Genomic DNA, 22,157 nt, shown 5'->3' with positions numbered 1-22,157 from the left:
CCGCCTCTTTGGCTCGGCAGGAGTCCGCCTTTCTGTGGCCTCGGCCCGCTTTGTCCCCGCTTCCTCCTCTCTTTCCTCTGTCTCTGTGTGTCTGCATCAGCCTGTGGGGGGTGGGTGGGGGGGAGACCAGGAGTGGAGAGGAAGGAGGAAGTATTGTTTGTTTGACAGGTTGATGTTGTTTTTTCATCTTTTCTTTGTGTGAAGTGGAAGGATGAGACGTTTCCTGTGAGGGAGAGAGACAAACAACAGAGACTGTTGCTTTATTTTAATATGAATTTAGCATTAGTATTGTAATATTTTGGTATTTTTTCTCTCCATTATACGGATTCAGATTTTCTTTTGAACATGAGATAAAGAAATACTTGTTTCTGCTTGATGCCACAGTGCGATTAACAGCACTTTGTGTCTGTTGGAGCCGTTGTTTTGCTATGGAGGAAGTAAAGAGCCTTACAGTCATAAAACATTTCGGCCATTCAGTCGTTTTCAACTTTGCCCTGTCACCAAAAATGACAAACATGTTTTGGAGGAATAAAGTTGCTGTCTGTAATTTCCTGGTTTTGTTGGCAATGAAACAAAAGGTTTCTGGCTAAATGAGACAAAAAAGGTTTTGTGTGCCCAAACCCTTCTTGATTATCAACCTGATTTTTTCCATGAGGAAGAATCATCGCAAGTGCTTTTTGTAGTGTTAAATATTAATATATCACTTACAGACAATCTTTGCCAGATTTGTTGTTTTTCACATATCCTCAGACTGCACCTTTATACAGTTTTAAGATGTGTTCATACAGAATGGGAGATGATGATATCATGTACATACAAAGTCAAAGGAAAGGCCCGACTGTAATTAGACAAAAATGAACCCAAAGTGTAAATATGTGCCGGCCAAGTTTAAAATGTTGTAGCTTTATGAATGTACATAAAATAGAGGCTGGAATTAAATAATGGAGAGAACTTCTGTTTGTGGTGACTCCTGAGATTAGTCAGATGTGAACACACACACTCCCATACACAGAGTCAGAGTATACATTGCTAGCTTGCTATCTGTACAGTCTGTTTATTGGCTGTTTGTGGCGATGCACCATACTAACCCAGTGCTGTAGTAGCCAGAGTGTAACCACAGGTAGGATGCAGGATGTGTCTCCTGAGCTTTATATGTCTAGTCAACCCCCGATGGCCTCACTATGACTTCTGTGCTGTACGCCAAACGTCACAGTTCTGTCTGACTGACTAACCAGTGCAGCTGTAAAAGTCTTGTGCCGACAGTCATGTGATCCATGTTTTGGATCTGTGTACTTGCGCTGCCTTCATGTCTGCGGCGCTCTGAGCCATCTCCTCTCTCTGCTCTAACCCTCTCTGTTTCCACCTCTGTGATGTGAGTAATCCCGCCTGCTTCCTCCCGCTCACATCAAGAGAAAAGGAACAAGGAGAGGACCTGCTGCCTGTGAAATGGAGAGCTGGTTTGACTGCAGGAAAATAAATTCAGAGTCACTTTCTGTCTGCTTGTTGGTATGAGTATCTGTTGTGAGAGAGCAGAAGCTGCACCGAGAGCTTTGTACTCAGCCCTGTCTCCTCTAAATTACGTTTCTATACAACTGATTTGCAAATACATTTTTGAGGGAAACTGACTGAATTATGTTTTACCCAGCAAGGCAGGAAAATATTGATACTTAACATATCAGAAAAATGCTCACTGGCTACATATTTCATTTGTTTTTATTTGTTTTCCACCGCAATTACTGAAATGATGATCTTTCCCTAATCTTAACCACAGATAGGATGTATTTCATTTGTTGTCATTACATTTCTGTTTTACATGTCCTTGAATAGCAGCCGTCCGGGCTCTGATGTGTCATAAGTGAGTTTCAGCACTGAGGCCTCGTTTATTGCTTTCATTCTAAAAAAAAAAAAAAAAAAGTGAGATTTCTGACAGGTGTTAATTTTCATAATCACTTGTCTTTTGGTTGTAGTTTCAATGTTTTCAGCTCTAAACTTTACTTTGGACCAAAACTTTTCAGCACTTTAGGAACACAAAGAAGAAGTAGACATTTTGTTGAAAGACTGACAACAAAAACAAGAAAAACAATGTTATCTGCTCCTCGTGTTTCCTCTGTATCCAGTGATTGTTGTCTGTACATCCGTGGTTACAGTGCAAACAGGAACAACGAGCAGCTCATGGAATATGAATTTCAATGGTTCAAAAAAGAATAGCTAACATCATTATACAATGTATATATTAGGCATTATTCACAATTGAAAATCTTGTGGCAAAAATTAAAATCGTATCCATCCCAAATGGAAAACAAAAAACGGATTCAAAAGATGTATTTTGTTGTATATTATATATTTTTGAGCTGAATGACTCTTGAACGTGGTTCTTCTATCCCGTCTTTCTCCCGTCAATTCATATACACATCATATGTATTCATCATATATTGAAATCCTGTGGACATTAGGGCAAAAAAAACTGGTTAAAATTACCCAAAACTATTTTCATTTTTTTATTTTCAAAAAAAAAACATGTCTGGTACCACTCACATGACTACTATTACCATCGTACTGCTCTGACTTGCTTCATCAAAAATACCTGAATAACCTGAAGTAATGCATGGTGTGTGTGTGTGTGTGTGTGTGTTTGGTGATGAATAGAAAGACACTGCATGGATCCAGAAGTGGATGTTGATCTGTGCACTCAGATCTGAAACTCACACAGGGTTACAGATCAAACCTGTAACCCTGTCAGCTGCATTTTAGTCCCATGAAGATTTTCCTGCTAGTTTTGTTTTGCATTTGTTTTTAAGCCCCCCCCCCTACCTTTTTTTTTTTTTTCTGAAGGTCCGGCCTCCAAACCTGCTGCCAGCAGCGACGCTGATTTTCATTCCTGCACTCAGCAGCCGACAGAGCTGTCTGACGTCTTTTTTATCTCATTGTACAGGAAATTCAATTCTTTACTCTTAATATTTCTGGTGCCTATATAATCTACATGCATAAATACCAGTGAAGCTTCTAAAAATCCAATTTAAAGGAAATATTTCTAATGTTGCTCTGAATTGCTGATATTTATTTATCTGGATACGACTTAACACTGCCACTAATTCAGGATTTCTGATTTTGGACAGATTAAATTTAATACCTTCACAACATAATATTTCTCACTTATTTGAACTTTCAGCTCTTTCTTTTTATTTATTAAGAGTAGTATTATTTTAGCTATTGTAAATCTAGTCTGTTAATGGGAAATGTAACTGATCATTTAGCCGATGCTGCTCTCTATAAAGTTTCAGTATATTTAGATTATAAGAATAGATAAACATGTAGTATATAGAATAGATAAATGTAAAATACCCTATAATATACCAATAATACCCTATCTAATGTCTGAACATGTTCTCCTTGTGTACATGCCAATGATATGCAGCTTCATAAGACGTTTATGTTCAGATTTTTCCATTTTGGTATTTTGACTGAAGCACTTTTAATGTGTGTGTTGACATAATAGCAATGCTGTTTGAGCCTGGGGTGTTTCTGTGTGGAGCTTGCATGTTCTCCTCTTGCTTGGGTGGGTTCTCTCCGGGTACTTCAGCTTCCTCCCACAGTCCACAGACATGCAGGTTAAGTTAATTAGTGACTCTATATTGCTAGATGGTGTGAGTGGTTGTCTGTCTCTATGTGTGATTGACTGGCGACGAGTCCAGGGTGACCCCGCCTCTCACCCAATGTCAGCTGGGATTGGCTGCAGCCCCCCATGTGACCCTTAAGGATAAGGATGGATTTACAGACGATCAGACACTATAGGAATTCTCATGTCTCTGTATTAAATGTAACTGAGGACTTGAAATAATACAGGCACACTGTCTCTCTCTCTTTCTCTCTCTCTCTCTCTCTCTCTCCCTCTCCCTCTCCCTCTCCCTCTTCCCATCCTGCTCCGAGTACAAACATAGCTTCATAGAGGAATGCTTGTAATGTAAGTGTGTGTGAGTGTGAGTGTGTGTGGTTCTATGGAAACACACAGAGGCCAAAAACAAAAGCACCCTTTGTGAGAACTGAGTATGGGTAAACAGCGTGCACACACACACACACACACACACACACACACACACACACACACATATGTTTGTACATTGAAACATATGGGGACCCTCACTGACATACTTCAAGCCCCCAGTCGTAACCTTAAAGAATGGGTTGGGACTTTTTCAAGTATATCTTAATATAATACACACCTGCCATCTGTACACTAAGAGAGGCTGTTATGAGACGCCCTTTCTGAATCTGTATGAAGGGCAAAGTAATGTATAACAGCAATAAAAGTCCACATATGGAGGTGCAGGGGTGGTTGGGCCAGACTTTGACCAAGGAGACTGCGGCTCATGTACAAACGTTCTTCGTGAATCTTAAGCAGCTTAAAGTTGAGTATCGTTCTTATTTGAACCCAAACCCCCATCTTTTCCTAACCAAGCAGTTTCAGTGCCTAAACCTACTACCTAACTTCACAGTTTCAGAACAGTAACAACGTGTTTTATATTTTCACCATGACAATGAACGTCTAAATACCTCCGGTAATATTAGAAGCGTCAGTGTTTGACAGAACAGTTGTGGCATCAGACGCCAAAGGGGTGACAATTTTGCCACCGTGTAAATGAGAACGATTGACATGATGGACATTAATCCACAGTGGTCATTCTGTGCAAAAGTACATTCCAAAGTTGAGCTGAGGTTAATCTAAGGTTTCAGCAGTCAGAGATGAAATCGATATCTTCCAAAGTGTGGAGGGTTTTCCTCACTGTGCCTCCCGGGACAGTGTTTCCGTGGTGATCTGCGGCTGACGGACACTTCCTTTGCGTTGCATTGCTGGGACCAAAGACAGACAATAAATCTACTCGTGGCCACCAAGAAGAACCCACTTGATATGTCTAAGTGAGACTGATGAAGGTTTATAGAAGCTTTAGCCAACTGTCCCACATTTCCTACAGTGAAATCACGCTAGTAAGGCATTGCTTAACAACCAGCATGGATAGGAGGACTGATTATACCGACCCATGACTGTGCCAATGTATATTTGGCATGTGAGTATTGTACTAAGATAGATTTGATTAGAGAATTCCCTTGAATCTATCCTTTAACCCAAACCTGATTTTAACATTCACCCCCAAACCCTCAAACAGCCCCTTATAGAACTGAAAACCTGACAACAAAATGACAACTATTTCAAAGTTGTTCATAATCCTGAAAGCAGATTGGTGTAGTGTCTGGATTTAGAACAGCCTCCTTCCTACCTGTCTGTGTTCTTGCTGCCAAACTCACATGTACGTTGTTTTGTGATTGATTAAATGACACTGCACGTGTGTTAAAGCAGCAGCACTTAAATTGCAGCCATAAGGGGCAGAAACACTTCCACCGCATTCACTTCCTGACTACTTTTATTGTCTGTGTAACACGTCTGGTTCCACTTCCAATGTTTGTTGCACTTCAAGCTTCATCTGAGTTTATTCGTAGTTGGTAGCTTGATAAATGGTGAAATTCTTTAAAAATACTGAGCCTGATTTTCATTCCTGTCTGTAAGCTTGTTTTTTCGGTGGTGTCTAACAGGTTCCTGGATTCTGTTTTTCATCTTCTTATTTGCTTATTCTGATGACTTTATCGGATGTTAAGGTGGATATAGTCGATCACACTGTGCTCAACGTTTTATGTTTGAATCATGTTAGTGTTTTTGTAGTTAAAGATCTCTAACACAAGGAACACAAGGAATGCTCTCTCTTTTTAATGATGAATTTAGAAAGGTATTAAGTGTCATTTTAGTGGGTTTAAACTTGTCTTCCTTGTTGTGTGGCTGCTCCCATATGCTTATGAACACAATTCATTTAAGGCAAAAAGTCTTGTCTGTTTTCTTTCATCTCTGTTTCACATCCACTGCAGGCGATGGGTCTTTTTCTTTTAATTAATTCACCCCCCCACCCTCATCTCCCTGCGCTGCAAGTTTGTTATTGTTGTTTGTCAAATTTAGTTTGCTGAGTTGATGATTTACTTTGAGAAACAATTAAACGTCACTTGAGAGGAGAGCGTGGGATGTCTTTGTAATCAAAAGGAAATTAGGCATCGGTTGCTAACATTAGCAGGTTGCAGAGTGCCGTCTCGCTGTTGTTTTTCTTTGTTGGTGCTGGGAGTATAACAGCTTTTTTTCCTTTAGATATCATTGTTTTAGTTCATTTGTTGTTCAGGCTGATAGAGTCTCTGGCTCGTCCTCTGAGCTTTGCTAATGCTGAATGAATAAACATCAAAACACACACATACGTATCAAGATTATCCCCAAAAATGGCAGTAATCAAACCATGAAAATGAAGCTATTAAACAAAATAGAAATAAAATGATATATGTGTCAACATGAGTGCGTTTAATGTTCATGTTTAGTCTGGTTATTGCTTTTTTCTTTTTTCTGCTCTCTCACACACACACACACACACACACACACACACACACACACACACACACACACAGTCACACTGGGTCCAGATTTTAGGCTGACTTGTGATTAGGAAGGAACCAGGGAATGTTTACATGTGAAGATGATTGCATATGAAATAATAACAATATAATAATTGAGGAAAGAGTTTTATTTCTATCTAAATGTTTACGACTTTGATAAAGTGGAACCTCCTCATCCAGGTTTATTAGTCGTGCATTATTCTTTTTTTGGTGGATCTTTTGAATGTTTTAATATCATCTTATGTTTCAGAGTTTACATTTTGTTGTCTATAAATTGATGTAAAGTAAACTGGAACTTGATGTGACTGAAGATGAGCTGAAGCCATCTGAGCCCGATTATTCACAATACAAAATGACAGAAGACATGCTGATTTTTTTCTTATCAAATTACAATTCTGATATCTTCACTGTGTCCATTATTATCAATATTATATTATCCAAAATTAAGAGGTGCTTTTATTTATTTCTCCAAGTCTTGAACATTTAAGATGAGATAAATAAAACCTTTATTGTGAATAATTCAACATATCAAAGCCATATAAATACAGACTTTTCTTTTACCTATCAATAAAAAAGATTATTAAATGTTATTCATAAATAAAGTGCTAGTAGAGGATCTGGTTTGTGAAATTTTGCATTTGTGCCAGAGGCTTTCGGTGTGATTATGTGACTTCATTCCAAAATTGTCTCGTCTTAATGTTTTGCTCTGTTTTAAAATGTATCAATAATCGTCTTTAACATTAGTTTATTATTTATTATCCTTTAACAAATTCAGAATCTCAGGCTCAAATGCTGCTTTAGTTACCTCTTAAGATAGAAATATTCATTTGTTCGTTTCATCCTCCCAATTAAACATATTTATCATCTCTAAAACACAGAGAAAGCATGATGTTAGATATGAGTTTTGTTAAAGCAAAGATCAAAGCTACAAAAATCACATTTTTACCTGAAGGTCATCATTTAGTATGTTATTTCTACTCTACAGGGTCCAGAATGTGAACAGTCTCCAGCTCCCTACCAGCATCAGCCTTTAACCTTGATTTCCTTTGATATTAGTCATTTAAAGAAGGAATCCTGGGATGTCAGAGGCCTTATTTCTGAAACCAAACCCTGAAAAGATGGAATATTTTCAATCCCTGAACCGCTTAAATCCTCTCAGCGATCTGACCAGGTCGATCTGCTCCCATCTCTGGCTATTTCCTGCTCTTTCTCCCTCTCCCTCTCCCTCTCCCTCTCCCTCTCCCTCTCCCTCTCCCTCTCCCTCTCCCTTTTCCTCTCTCTCTCCTCGGCTCAGATGTGGTTTTGTTTAAAGTCGACAGCGTTAATTAAATTAAGCCAGGTCTTGCAGAAGGCACAGTAGGAGAGCCAGCGGTCCCCGGTGGGCCACGGTTGGAGGAAGGATGGGGGGTGGAGGATGGTGCAGTTGCAAGGGGGGGGTACAGGGAAGTGGTTTGGTGAGCCATACTGCCCCCTTCAGGTGGCCCCAGGTACCACAGAGGAGCCACAGAGCTTGCCAGGGGCTCTGTTGTCTGTTAATAGTTTCTACTACCTGGCTGACACCTCTGAACCCCCAGTTCACATAGCATGGTAACATATCCTGTTTGTGGACAGTCTGGTTCACATACGTTAGTGTGCTTAGGGTGTGTGTGTGTGTGTGTGTGTGTGCGCTCCGTTTCCTATAAATAACATACTACATACACTCATACACTCAATTACACACACACACATGGTCACAGTGGTAAAAAGGATATTGAGGAAGGAGTTGTCGTGTACATCATGAACATTTTAGGCGGTGTGAAAACTTACTTTGTTTTATTACTGTGGAACAATGATAACAACATAATCAGAAAATAAATCTAACAACAACAGAAGAAATCATGAAAATTGTCATGTTTAAAATCAAAGTCGACTGATCTGATAAGATCTGACATCTGACTCCAGCCTGCAAAACGCCATTTATACAGTCAAATCACTCATTGTCAAGCCCACTGCAGTTTTGTATACAGGAGCATCTGAAAAACATAAAAACACACATTGACCTCACCTCCTTGTGTGCAAAGTGGTGCTGAAAATGAGTGTGTGTGTGTGTGTGTGTGTGTGTGTGTGTGTGCGCGTGTGTGCGTGTGTGTGCGTGTGCGTGCATGTGTTAGCATGCTGCTCAAATTAGCAGTGTTGCACCAGGCCTTGGCAGAAGATGAAATGAGAAAGAGGCTACAGGGAGGGAGGGGTGAGAGAAAGAGAGAGAGAGAGAGAGAAGGGGGATCATAGAAAAAGAAAGAAAATGTCCACTGATTTTTCAGTAGACCAGGGATTGTATCTCTATTATTATTATTATTATCATTATTGTTATTATTATTATTATTATTATTATTATTAACAATATTATTATTAATGATAATATAAAAGTATGTTAACAGGTGACTAGTGAAACTGATAACCATAGGTTAACCATATGGAGGACGTTTTAAACACAAGCCCTCTTTTCTTTGGTAGGTGTTCATATAATAGTTGTAACACACACTGGGGCGTTCTGATATAAAACAATAACTGACTGAGTTTAGAAATGGTGTCATTGTCCTGCAGCAGCTTTAGTGTTTATACTAAAGAAAAGCTTCTGCCAGGGATGACCTCATAGTTTAACTGCCACACACACACACACACACACACAGACAGACAGACATCTGTGTGTGCAGTTATGTTGTGCGGATGCTTCGATGACTCATTCCACTTGAAAACACTAAAGAAATGCCCTATAAATATCTGCCTGTCTGTCTTTTTCCCTTTGAGTCAGGTCAGATTGATTTTGAACTGTTTGTGATGCACTCAGTGTGTTAAATGACACAATGATGTGTGTCTGCGTGTGTGTGTGTGTGTGTGTTTGTGAGTGTGTGTATAAGCTATTTGCTTGGCTCTCGGCCCCAAAATGTCCCACGGTGGTGCACTGGGCCGCCATTTTGTGTCAGATGGGAAACTGACTAATTGAATTACAAGGCATGCGTTTGTGTGTGTGCCTATTGCTGTGTATGAGGGTGTACGTACATGCGTGTGCAAATGTTGTTTATGCCACTTTTCCCCAAAGACAAATTTTGTTTGACACAAAACTAAACCTTTCACACACATAATACACACAGTATAAACATACACAAATGTAGCTTACATATATATATATAGAGAAGCACACAGCTGTGTATTTTTTGGAGTGATGTGTTGCTGTTTACTTCTGAGGATATTCAGTTCTCAAGTCCATATTTAAGCCCCACTAATGCTATGCTAGTTACCTCCCTGTTAGCTTATCATGGTGCACCAAGAGCTCTCTGCCTGCTCTGACAGAGCTAGTGATGCAACACTTGGAATAAACTATACTTAAATCCCCTCCCTCCACCACCACCAGCCCCCACAGGCCCCACTAATGAACTGGTACAGACACGTCCCTGGCGCTTGCAGAGCTGGTCAGTCAGTTGTTGATTCCACTATCTAACCTTTACTTTGGAAAATTATTTTCTAACACTTCCACTTTCCGCACCTACCTCAGCGCATCAAAGGATTCTTGTCAATGAAATGACCTCAGCCTGAAGATGTTTGCTGCCTTTCTGTCCTTGTGAGGACATTTGGCTTCTACGAAGACCTCTCTCTCTCTCTCTCTCTCTCTCTCTCGCCTCTTCTCTTTGACACACACACAAACACACTCACACACACACACACACACACACACACACACGAATGCCTGCTGCAGATGTGAATGTTCCCTTGTGCATTCCTGAGCCCAAATATTTGGCTGCAGTAGCAGGCAGCAGAGAGAGGCACACTGATTGGCTCCAAAGGCTACGATGAATATCACGTTATCACACACACACACACACACACACACACACACACACACACACACACACACACACACACACACACACACACACACACACACACACACACAAATCACCCTGTAGTTGTGGTGATAGAAGTGCTTTAAGTTCCTCCACAATGATTCTGTGATATGTTCAAAGACACTTTAACATGTGACACGTCAGAGAGAACAGCCAGATTCACATTATCACCGCACAGCAACGTTGTGGTCATGGTTTCTGACAACAACAGTCATTTATAGTTAATTATTAATTTTCAAAAGTCAGAGTTCTCTTGAATGCTACACAAATTAGTGTTTGGAGAGTGGTGCCTGCTGACAGCTAATTGCTGTATGATTTTAGCATGACAAGCTGTGAAAACCAGTTTCTCATTGAAAAAAAAATTATTTGTTATCACTGAAAAACAAAATGTGAGAGGATATGTATCAGAACTGATCATGCAGTGGCTGAATCTTGAAAATATTACTGTAAATATGGGATATTTGCGTTAAGAAAGTAAAGTAAAGGGTCGTCAGCAAGCATAAATTATGAAAATTGAACTAGTGAGAGTAGACAGAAAAAGAAAGAAAGAAAGAAAGGAAGGAAGTAAGTCATTTGAATATCAGCCTCATAACACACACACATAAAACACACACACCCTGTCGTGTGTCTGTGATGCATGCTGGTGGTGTGGATTAGCTTCAGCTTTAATTATTGCTTTCATTCTGAGCATGCTCTGTGTAAAGTATACCTGAACACAAAGGCCTTGCTTTCAGCAGCAGGTCGCAGTGATCGAGCGGCTCAGTAGGAGGACGGCAGGCTTAACACCAAGTCAGGCCTACGACACCGATCCCAGGTTGTGCTGCTGAACTAGTGAACAGGCTGCAGTCCTTCAAAATGAATTGACTGAGCTGATCTTTTATTGCTCAACTGGACGCTTGAACATTTGGCCAAGAGCAGTCCAAGTGTTCAGGGGACTTTTCCATTTTATCTAGGACCTGCAGAGGACAAATATCCCAGCATGCGGGAGCCAGACTCATGCTTCCTCTCAATGTTTTTCGTTTTTACAAGTCCACAATGCAATGCATTCTTAATCTTAATGCAATCAAGATAGCTTCAGGTGAGAAATTAGCATTTAGACTTTAGAGTATGTGTTCAATTTATCAAAATAATGTCTGCTTGAAAATTTGCTCCATCATTTGAGGACATGCTAGCCGTGCTGCCAAGTCAGCATTCATCATAGTCTTATCTCAGTGAGGTGTTTCTGTAGTCTACCGCCATGCTAGCAGCTGAGGGTTGAGGTGAATGGCAGCATGCTAACACGCTCACAATGACATTATGATGAAAATGCTGACATGCCAGTGTGCTCAGTTTAGGGTGTTAGCATGCTAACATTTGCTAATTACCCCTGAACCCGAATTATAGCTGATACACTTCATTTTTTTGCTCACCGCATTCCGCAAAGAGCAGCCCTACTCTGCCTCTGATTGGCTGGTGGGTTTGGTTTAGGTATAAGGAGTGACATGTTTAAAGTTGCGCTAAAAATATCAGGGTCAGAGTCTCTCAGGTAGAAAATAAAACAGCTGAAACTGATGGGAACATTTTTAGTTTTTAGTACATTTTTGGTCCCAAACAAAGTATTGGATGATGAAAAGTTTGACCTCATGATTGCGTTCAGGTGTCACAAAGCTGTTATAAATCATCATGTAAAGAACATGAATTTAACGTCTGTGCTAAATGTCATGGCAATCCATCCAGTAGTGTATTTAAGTCTGGACCAAAGTTGGGGGCTGACTGACTGACCAGACAATATAGCCAATCCTGGCAATATGACTGTAAGGCAAGTTTGTGATTGCAGTCTGATTGCAATTCTGCGTATCATCGATAAAGCACTATGTGCAGACAAATCAGTCTGAAATATGAGTTTGCGGGTCGTAATCATAAATTCTGGATGTTGACGTGAAAGCTGTTTACAAGTCAAAAACTTCTCTATCATGGTTACTCCAGCATGATATGAGAAGCCTTCAAACTAACTTCTCACATTTTAAATATTAAAGCGGTATTGTATTTAAGATATCTTTAAGGTCATATGACAAAGTGTGTCTTCACTCAACAAGTTGCACCCTTCCCCCCAGCTGAACTTGAAGTAGGAAGTTTTTTTTTTGTTAACCCCCCATTGCAGTGCTTCCCTCCAATTTGTTGAATTTCTCAAAATGTTCCGTTTGTTAGGCTGAAAAGAAAATCACAGAAAAATCACCATAAGGGCTGCTTTGCATTTTTAATTAAGAAACTAACATATGAATATATTTGCATATTATTGAGTTGCAGATTAAATCACGCATACATAATTAGCGTGCAGCAGTGCTCGTTCGTTTGCCTCTCTCTCTCTCTCTCTCTCTCTCTCTCTCTCTCTGCACTGTGCTTACTGTTTTTTCGGCAAGCTGTGGTTCTGATGGATGCCAGACACACACACACATACACGCACACCTACACACACACACACACTTCTTCAGACACTCAAACACACATCACAGACACACTTACACACCCTCTCCAAACACTTTTGGTACTCTGTGTGTGTGTGTGTGTGTGTCTCCCTCAGTTTGTTTTTCAGAAGAAAATTAGCTTCTGATTTTCTCCGTCAGAATTGAGGCCATGTCAGGTTTTTTTATCCTGATTACACCGGAGAGAGAATGAAGAACTCTCTCTTTCTTTCTTCTCTCACTTGCATTCAGTCTGTCTATCTATCTATCTATCTATCTATCTATCTATCTATCTATCTATCTATCTATCTATCTATCTATCTATCTATCTATCTATCTATCTATCTATCTATACTTATAGTGCTTTTGCTTATTTGTATTTGGCATGATAATGTTTAGAGCTTTTGCCATCAGGTTTCCATCATGCTTTGGGTGATGTAATGATGCCATGTCAGTGAGCCAGAACTGGGCTACACCTGATCCCTCTTTATTTTCACTTAATATTTGTTATTTTGGTCAATCTGCACCATGAAAGTCATATTGCATCAGTAGTTTGTCCTCACACGGAAGAAAATATCTAAATGATGATCAATTATTTCGAAGAAAAACTATTACCTTAATACAATATGACATCTATCTGCAGTGGAGGAAAACCTCCACCGACTGTGAAGAAGGGACTTTGTCAAGAGTTGATTTTTTTATATACTGACAGGAGATTCAGTGGTTTAACTGGTTAAAACTTTTGCAACATTTGGATGGAAGCATTATGTTCATCTCACCTGTCCCATACTCACTCACAATCTGCCTTCCATGTGCCTCTGCTTCAAATGAAAGTGTGTGTGTGTGTGTGTGTGTGTGTGTGTGTGTGTGTGTGTGTGTGTGTGTGTGTGTGTGTGTGCCTGCTCTTGACTCTTCAGTCCTGTCGATAACTTTATTGTTTGTAAATTCAGACCTGCAACATAAAAAGACTGAAAGGCTCTCGATAGGAAGTGGCTGTATGAAGAGAACAAAGTGCAGTCATGCTGAGTTTCAAGGCCTTCAGGCCAGCGCTGCTCTGTGAGGGAGAGAGAGAGAAATAAAGGTAGTTATCGCAAAAATAGAAAGAAAGAAGAAAGGAGAAGGGGAGGGAAGAAGAGAGGGAAATTAGAATAAATAGATTAGGAGGGAAGGGAAATATGATGGAAAGAAAGAAGGAAAAATGGTTGGAAAGACAGCAACCCAGAAGGAGATAGAAAAGAAAAGAAAGAATCTGAGATAACAGAAGGAAACAGGAGTGAAGTCAGACAACTGGTGGAGAGACAAAAAGAGAGATACAGTGAAAGGGTGAGAGACATCGAGAACGACAAAAGAGCAGTGAGAGAGAGAGTGACAACTGGGCGTCGTAATGTGAAGGAAAATCCTGTCAGCGTGAAATCAGGATGAAATGTGAGATTATAATTCAACCAGGGATTAACTGTCATCTCGTCACCAGAGAGGAGGAAGGGGAGGAAAGAGGGAGAATGAGAGGAGTGGAGTGGTACAAGTTATGGGAGAAGACAAGTGGAAGAGGAGGGAAAGGATGAAGTGAGAGATTAAGTATGAGGAGGGGGACAGTGAGGTGAGGAGCGAGCAGGAGGGGAGAGGAAGTAGAAGATGAGGAGGAGTGTGAGGAAGGAGGAATGGGAGAAGAAGATAGCGAGTTAGGACGGAAGTTGGGGAAAGGAGGGAGGAGGAGGGAGCAAAGAAGAAGAGAAGTGAGGGGGGCCATGAAATAGGGAGGAAAGGGGGGTGTAGAGGAGGAGGAGGAGGAGGTAAAGATGGATGAGATTACAGAGAGAAAAAGGGGAGGATGTTGAGCAGTGAGACGAGGAGAGGAGATGGAGAGAAGGAGGGCAATAAGGTGTCAGAGGAAGAACAAGATGGGAATGAAGAACTGGAGGAGAGAAAATGAGGAGACTCAACAAAGGAAGGAGGAGGCGAACGGGAAGGAAGTGGAAAGGGAGGATGAATAAGGGATGAGAAGAGGAAGGACCAATTTATATCTGTGACCTTTGGTGGCTTAGTAAAGCACAGACAGGCAATGGCTGTTGTCCCATTTATGTCTCCGGTCCACCTTAAATAGATGTAAAGCTCAAGGGTGTGTGTGCTTGGAATAGGCTGGACCACCTTAAGGTCAAAGGTCAGTTTGAATGTGTTTTTAAAATCAGAAATAACACTCTTCTCTCCTCTTTTCTTTTGTCCTCCCTCACTTCCTCATACCCTCCCATCTCTCTCCTCTCCTCCCACTTCTTTGACTCCTCTACTTTCTCCCCTCCCCTCTTTTTTCTCACTTCTTATCTCCCGTGTCCCTCTTTCCCTCCTCCTTTCCTCTCTTCTTCTGCCTTCATTTCACCTCCCACCTTTTTTCTTGCCCGTCCCTTTCACCTCCTCTTGCCTCACCCCTCCTGTTCTACCTCTGTTCCTTCTCGTCTTTCCTTTCCTCCCTTCTTTTGTCCCCTCCTTGTTTGCTCCTCTCGTCTCCTTTTCTCCTCTGCTCCCTCCTTTTCTCCTTTTTTGTCTGTTTTTTTTTCTTCTATTCCCCATCTTCTCACCTTCTTTTCTTCTTTCCCTCGCTCTCTTCTCATCTCCTACCTACCTTTTTCTCTCCCCGCTTCCTTTCTCTTCTCTTTTCCACTCCTTTTTCCATCGCTACATTTTTTCCCCCTCACTCTCTCATTTCTCCTCTCCTCTTCCCCATCTTTTCTTCTCCACTTTCCATCATTTCAACCTCTCCTCCCTCTTCCTTATCCTCACACGTTTTTTCGTTCCTCCTCTCCTCTCCTCTCCTCTCCCCTCCTCTCCTCTCCTCTCCTCTCCTCTCCTCTCCTCTCCTCTCCTCTCCTCTCCTCTCCTCTCCCCTCCTCTCCTCTCCTCTCCTCTCAGCACTCTTTCTTTCTTCCACCCTCTGTCCTCGGCTCTTCATTCTTCTTCATCTCCTCTGCAGGTTTGTCGACCAAGCAAGCGTCAGACAAAATTAAAAATGCTGTCTCTGCTTCTTTTCTTCAACCGGGTCACTCTTTTTGGGTTCTATATTTTTCCCCTGCACTCCTTTCCTCCCTCCCTCCCTCCCTTCATTTCCCATGCAGTCTGGTTGGGTACAATGCTGGGAGCCAGCCAGCGCTGCAGACAGATGGTCCACTTATTAGATGTGCATCAGCCCTCCCTCCCCTTCCTGCAGCTCGCTTTTTAATCAAATTAAAGCCGAAAGAAGAGGAGAGAGAGGGAGAGAGAGAGATAGAGAGGGGGAGAGAAAGAGGGAGAGGAGGTTTGGGAGGTCTGCTCGCTTGTTTTGGAGTCTATTATTTGTTTCAATAGGATGAATGATGACGATGCTAATATGAAATTTGGAAGTCTGAACCTCTGTCTGTCGCTCTATTTTTCTTCGTCTCTCTCTCTCTCTCTTTCTGTCAGTGTGGTTATATGTTTTTAAACTCCACCAATTTTCGCACATGATGATCAGTTTACTCTGAGTTAATACCACTCAGCCAGTGAAGAAGGTTGTGTAACATCTTCCGTGGCCCCGGGGGCGAATTTGTCAACTCTCCGAATATATCTGATGATGTCATAGTGATGTCATCAGGGTCATCTTGGCCCAGGCTCGGAGAAAGCCTGCGTTGCAAACAGGAATGTGTACCAGGGAAGTTTTTTATTGAGAGAACTTGCATCATGGGATATGTAGGATCCAGCTTGGCTCATAGAGACTGAAAGTAAAGATGTCTCGACCTCTGCTGCTTAGATTTTGATTATTCTTTTTTCTCTTGAGAGCCCCCCCAACTTTGTGGAAGTACAATACTAAATTGCTGGAGCAGTTCTTTAACCAAGACGATGTTGAGTTTACTGAGGTGAAACCGAAAGTGAACACAGAAAAAGTGTGCCCGCACACCTGAAGTAAGTTCAGGAGGCCAACGCTGACGCAGTAACTGTGATGGATGTTTACAGTGGACAGCTGGTTAATAATGTTACTGTTCACACTCAATTTCAGGCTGTAGATAGTGTGTGAGCAGCCCTCAGGCCAGCCAAACTTAGTTGGAAGAGAAGTATCTCCTTAATCTCTGTACCACTGTTGTTGTGGACAGTTCCAAAAATGTTGAAGCTTTTTGAAACAACCTGATTTTAAGCAGCTAGCAATGTCCCAATCCTCGTGGCCAACCTGTTTGCTGTTGTGGCAAATCTGGGGAGTCAGTATTTCTGGGTCTGTACACAAACCTGCATGTCAATCAGACTTACAGTGGAGGCTCTGTGGTATTTTAAAGTTTGACTTTAATTTTCAAGGCACCATCTGACCAGTCTGAATGAAACTTTGCGATCACGTTGCCAATAAACAGCCGAACAGCTCCTCACACAAAATCATTGTTTTAACACAATTATATTTAGATTCAAGGCCACATTAAACAATCACAGCCAGTTGTCTGTGATTTAAGTATTATTGTGTGCCAGAAGAAATCTGACATTCAAGTCAATGAATTGGAGGTGTTTATGGCGCCTCCTATTGGCTGATTGGAGCCCAAACATTGTTTCCTTAAATTACTTTCTACATTTGTATCAAAGGTGCTCATGACTGAGATGACAGCTGATTGCTCTCCTTTTATGGATCAGGTGTGCTTCATCTTTTATGTCCAAAAACTTTTACAGCCCGATTAAAAAGCAACTAAAACCTTAATAATGAAATTGACAACAAATCCAGCGGCATCTGACAGCCTGTCTGCCGACTGGGCCTGTAGGCACTCACACGTTTGGTGTGTGAGTTCAAAACTGATGACCAGTCACAACACAACCATCAGGTGGTTGCCGGTAGCAGGTCACCATAGCAACCCACACGTGGCTGTTGTGTGAATATTCTGCAAATGATTTAAATATGAATGATTTTCAGTAAACTTGAAAACAATTACAGATGAGGACTAGAGGGAATTCATTTCACTTTTGCTGCACCGGAGGAAAGGAAACACAAACATGCAGTGCAATTAAATGCAGGGATTTATTTGGGCTTTTTACCTTATGAGGGGGAAAACGTTTTTACTTGACCTGAAGATCTGATTTTTCTTGACTTCTGCCATGTGTAGGTTACATTTTACTTAATTTTTTTTTACTTAACTTAACTCACAAGCTACGGAGAATTTGAAATCATCCTCCCACGCATATGACAGAGCTCCCAAAGAAGAGGACAGCCAAAAAGGAGAGTACAGTGTCCTTCATCTTTGCTTTTATAAACTGATTTAAAGTTTAGAAATAGGACTTCAGTTGCACTTTTTAAGAATTGTGTCTGGAAACAATTAGATGGACTAGTCGGGTTTGTTAGTAGGTGAATACAAGCTACGATCAATTGGTCATTTAATGTGGAAATAGCTTCAAAGAAATCTGCCGAGGAGATCCAGTGGAACGTGTGAAACGTTGAAGATGTGGTCTGAGGAATGCAATTGAAACACAGATTGTAATCTAAAAGACATCCAGTTTTAATAGATGGAAAGTTCCCTCTTTTACCTGCAAACACTGACTGTGCCGAGCTGTTATCAGCTGCTCCAATCATTTCAACTTTGGAAAGGACAAACAGTACTGTTGATGGTTTCACCTGGTACAGTGCAGGAGAAGAGGGAAGGAGAGAAAACAAGGGAGGAAGATGGAGACAAGAGAAGAAAACAGGAGTTGACTGTGTTTAAAAGCTGGGAGGAAGCAAGGGAGGAAGGCAGGAAGTTAGGAAACAAAAGAGGAGAGGAGGAAACAAGAGTGAAGGAAAAAGGGGAAGGAGACTGATAAGGGAACAAGGAGGGAGATGAGTAGGCTAAAGGAGGGAGGAGAACACTGGAAGAAAAGAGGTGAGTGAATAGGATGGGAGGAAACAAGAGGAGGGGAAACGTGGGAGGAAGGAGAGGAGGAGAAAACAATGGATGAGAGGAGGAAACAAGGGGGGAGGCAGCAGGAAGGACAGAGGAGAGTAAACAATTAGAGGAGACAAGAGTGGAAGGAAAGGAAACGAGGGCGGAGGAAACAAGGGAGGAGAGGAGTAAACGAGAGGGAGGAAAGATGGGGAGCGAGAGGAGGGGAAAGAGGAGGAGGAGAGGAGTGTGCTGAAAGGAGCGCGCGGTCTGAAAGCGGTGGAAAAAGTGAATATTCGGCTCAGCTCAAAGGCAGGAGGGAGGGGGGGACGGAGGGGAGGGGGGGGGGGATGACTTCCAGATTTACTGTGGAAAGTTGAAAGAGTGTCGGCGTGCGCGTTTATATGTGCGACGTTGCAACCTCTCCTTTTCCGTCCATTTTCCGTGCGCGCGCTCGCGTGTGTGAGGAAGAGCGGGGAGGAGGGAGAGAGAGAGAGGGAGAGAGAGAGAGAGAGAGAGAGAGAGATAAGGGGAGGGGCGCTTCTCTCTCTCCCTCTCTCTCTGCCTACTTTGCATATTCCGCGTGCCTCGGCTCGGCCATATGGGAAAATGCAACTGAAGGAATTGTCGGCGGGGAAAAAAACGCGCAGGCAGGAACACGCGAGCGGAGCGGCGAGAGTTTGAGATCATAACAAATCAAGAGAAAGTTCAAGCGAGAGAGGAAAAGGTGGAGAAAAAGAAAAGAGAAGGGGCGGGGGGAGTGTAATAAACCAAAACAGAGAGAGAAAGGGAGAGACACGCGGGGAGAGAAAAGGGAGAAATAAGAGTTTTTCTTCTTTCTGCGGAGGAGAGGAACGATGTATTGTGCGTACACCATCCCCGGGATGACAGGCAGCTCACTGATGTACTACTACAACGGCAAAGCGGTAAGACAGCCTCCTCCATCCCTCCTTCCTTCCTTTTCCTTTTCTTCCTCCGCGAGGGTTTGGGAGTCAGACGGAGAAGTAGAGAGAGTGAGAGAGAGAGAGAGAGAGAGAGAGAGAGAGAGGTCGAGAGGGGGGAATAAAAGAGGAGAGAGAGAGAGAGAGAGAGAGAGAGGAGGTGTGAAGGTGAGGAGTGTCGCTTTTTACGCACCAACTTAGCGGCGCGTCAAAGTGCGAACGGACTGTGAGCTCTTTCAGTCCGTCTGTCGGCGTTTATTTTTGGAAAAATCACTGCTGCTGTTGTTTATCTGGGGAAATAAAAGTGCGCGCGCGTGTGTGTGTATGCCTGTGTGTGTGTGTGTGTGTGTGTGTGTGTGTGTGTGTGTGTGTGTGTGTGCGCGCGGAGAGAGAGGGACAGTGGCTGCTCCAGTGCCGAAGCGCTTGGATTAAAAAGGCTGGACAGGCTCTTCTGAAATGTGATCAGTGTGTGTTTACAGTGTGTGGGTATGTGCGTGTCACACCCCCGCTAGTAGAAAAATGATTTCATAAATAAAAAATAGTCCCACATCCGATGTTTCCTCAGTTTGTCTGCTGGATTTTGCGCATCGGACGCTTCCAGGTTCAGTTGGGAACATCCCGCTTTCTGTCTCTCGCTTTCTGACGCTTATTTCTAATTTCTTTAAAAGGATGTAAATGCAGCACAATTAGCTTTTTTTTTTTTTTTTTCAATCAATGTGTTTTGCTTGTTTTGTGTTTTTGCTCTGAGGCAGAATGAATGGTTTGGGTTTTTTTTTTTTTTTTTTTGGGTCGTGTGTTTCATTAAGGGGCTTGCGGCTTTTCATATTTTTTTTTATTTCTCCATAAAACACTCAGGCTAAATGGACGATTTTTTCCTGCCTGTTTGACCTGAAATTGTTTGTGATTTCTTGTCATAGCAGTACTCAGTCATTTATCTTAACTCATAATCGCGAAAATAAATTGAAGACAAAGCTGGAAAATAATTCTGTCCTCAACATCATGTACAGAGATGCATTTAACATTAATATCAATGGCCTTCTGTTATTAATTATGTTGTTTTAATGTATTTTTATGTGATTAAAAACATTTTAAAATATATATATATATATATATATATATATATATATATATATATATATCTGTCTATGTATTTACATGAAGACACAGGCCTACCACTTCTAATTGTCCTTTTTCATTGAAGAAATACTAATGAGCTCTACAGTGTCTCAAAAATCATAAAACACTGTCTGGACACTAATAGAAAAATACATCTGAGAAAGTCATTCAGCAAGTATGAAGCTGACTGACCTCCTGTGAACCTGTCTGTCTGCCTGTCTGTCTTTCTCCCAGTAACCCCCACCTGTAAAACAGGGTGAAGTGATTTAGAGAGAGGGTGGGGCGTGAAGTCAAGGCTAGAAATGAGAAACAGGGTGTCAAGCGAAGCGAAGGTGAATGAATTTCACAGGTTTTCTCGCGTAAAAAGCAGGAACGTCTGCGAGTTGCAGGTGTAAATGAAGATGGAAAGTTGGGATATCCTACAGATGCACCTGTCAGTGAGCTGCCTGTCCTCTGCATTTGTCTCACTGTTAATCGTCACTATGCATGAGTTTAAGAGAAAAGACGGAGAAAATACAGAGGGGAGGACAGCAAGGACTGAGGGACAATGACAAGAATTCCACGTCCAAATTTTTTAAGCACTTTTATTGTATGAGCAATAATACAGTTTCACAGTTTCTAAATGAGTAATGATATGTCTGAACTGGCATCATACAGGCCTTCTGAGATGATTAATAAGTCAGACAGTAGCTGTGAATATTTGTCCACAGAAAAGAACAATTATGTAACAAAAAAAGAAAACAGACATTTAATTAATGTTTCCTTTATTTTCAAGAAAAAATATGTGATTAGATTTTTCAGAAAATGTTTTTAATGGTGCATTTTTTTGCGGTTTTTACCCTTTGAATAATCTAGATTTCTGTATGGTTCCTGAACCTGATTTGATTTAAATATTGGGGTTTCATTTATATTTTATAATTCTTTCTATAATTTTTTTTGTTTGCAGACTAAAATGTGAAAATACTGAACATTTCCTGATATTTAGATTTCCTTGATTTTCTTCTTCTCAGTAATCGGTGTTGAGATGTTTCTGTAGCTGATGTGACCTGTGCAGCCGTAAACAGAGCCTCTGTTGTTTGAACACTGCCACACCAACAGTCGTCTTCTGTTTTCCCGGCGGCTGCCGGGTCTCCGGCCTCCATCCGGCCGCCGAGCGCTTCAGCTCCACGCTGTCGGCCATCGGCTGCACAGCCTCATGCTTTTTGAACCCGCTCTCTCCCCGTACTTTGGGGCCTTCTTTACGTCTCAGCAGCTTTGCTCGCAGCCGGACCTGTTTAGTTCGGAGTTGCCACAGGGCTCGGTGTAGCACGGCTTTGTTTGGCGGCCGGCTGCTGGATGGCACATTGTGCCAATGGTCTTGATCTGGTGCCAAGCTCCTTTCCATCTTCACTGTCCCCCCCGTCCCACTCTGACTGTTTGTGTCACAGCTTGTTTACACCCGCCGTCCACTGGCAGAAGGAGAAAACACAC

General features: G+C 41.7%; 1 protein-coding gene across 1 annotated transcript in view; it reads left to right on the top strand.

Moving 5' to 3' along the window:
- Positions 1 to 22,157, top strand: part of LOC139218465 (transcription factor 4-like) — a 196,184-nt gene that overhangs the window by 113,557 nt on the left and 60,470 nt on the right. The gene's annotated exons all lie outside the window — the stretch shown is intronic.

Source organism: Pempheris klunzingeri, chromosome 19, assembly GCF_042242105.1.
Source record: "Pempheris klunzingeri isolate RE-2024b chromosome 19, fPemKlu1.hap1, whole genome shotgun sequence".
Lineage (NCBI taxonomy): Eukaryota > Metazoa > Chordata > Actinopteri > Acropomatiformes > Pempheridae > Pempheris > Pempheris klunzingeri.
This window is presented reverse-complemented; position numbering and strand designations above follow the sequence as displayed.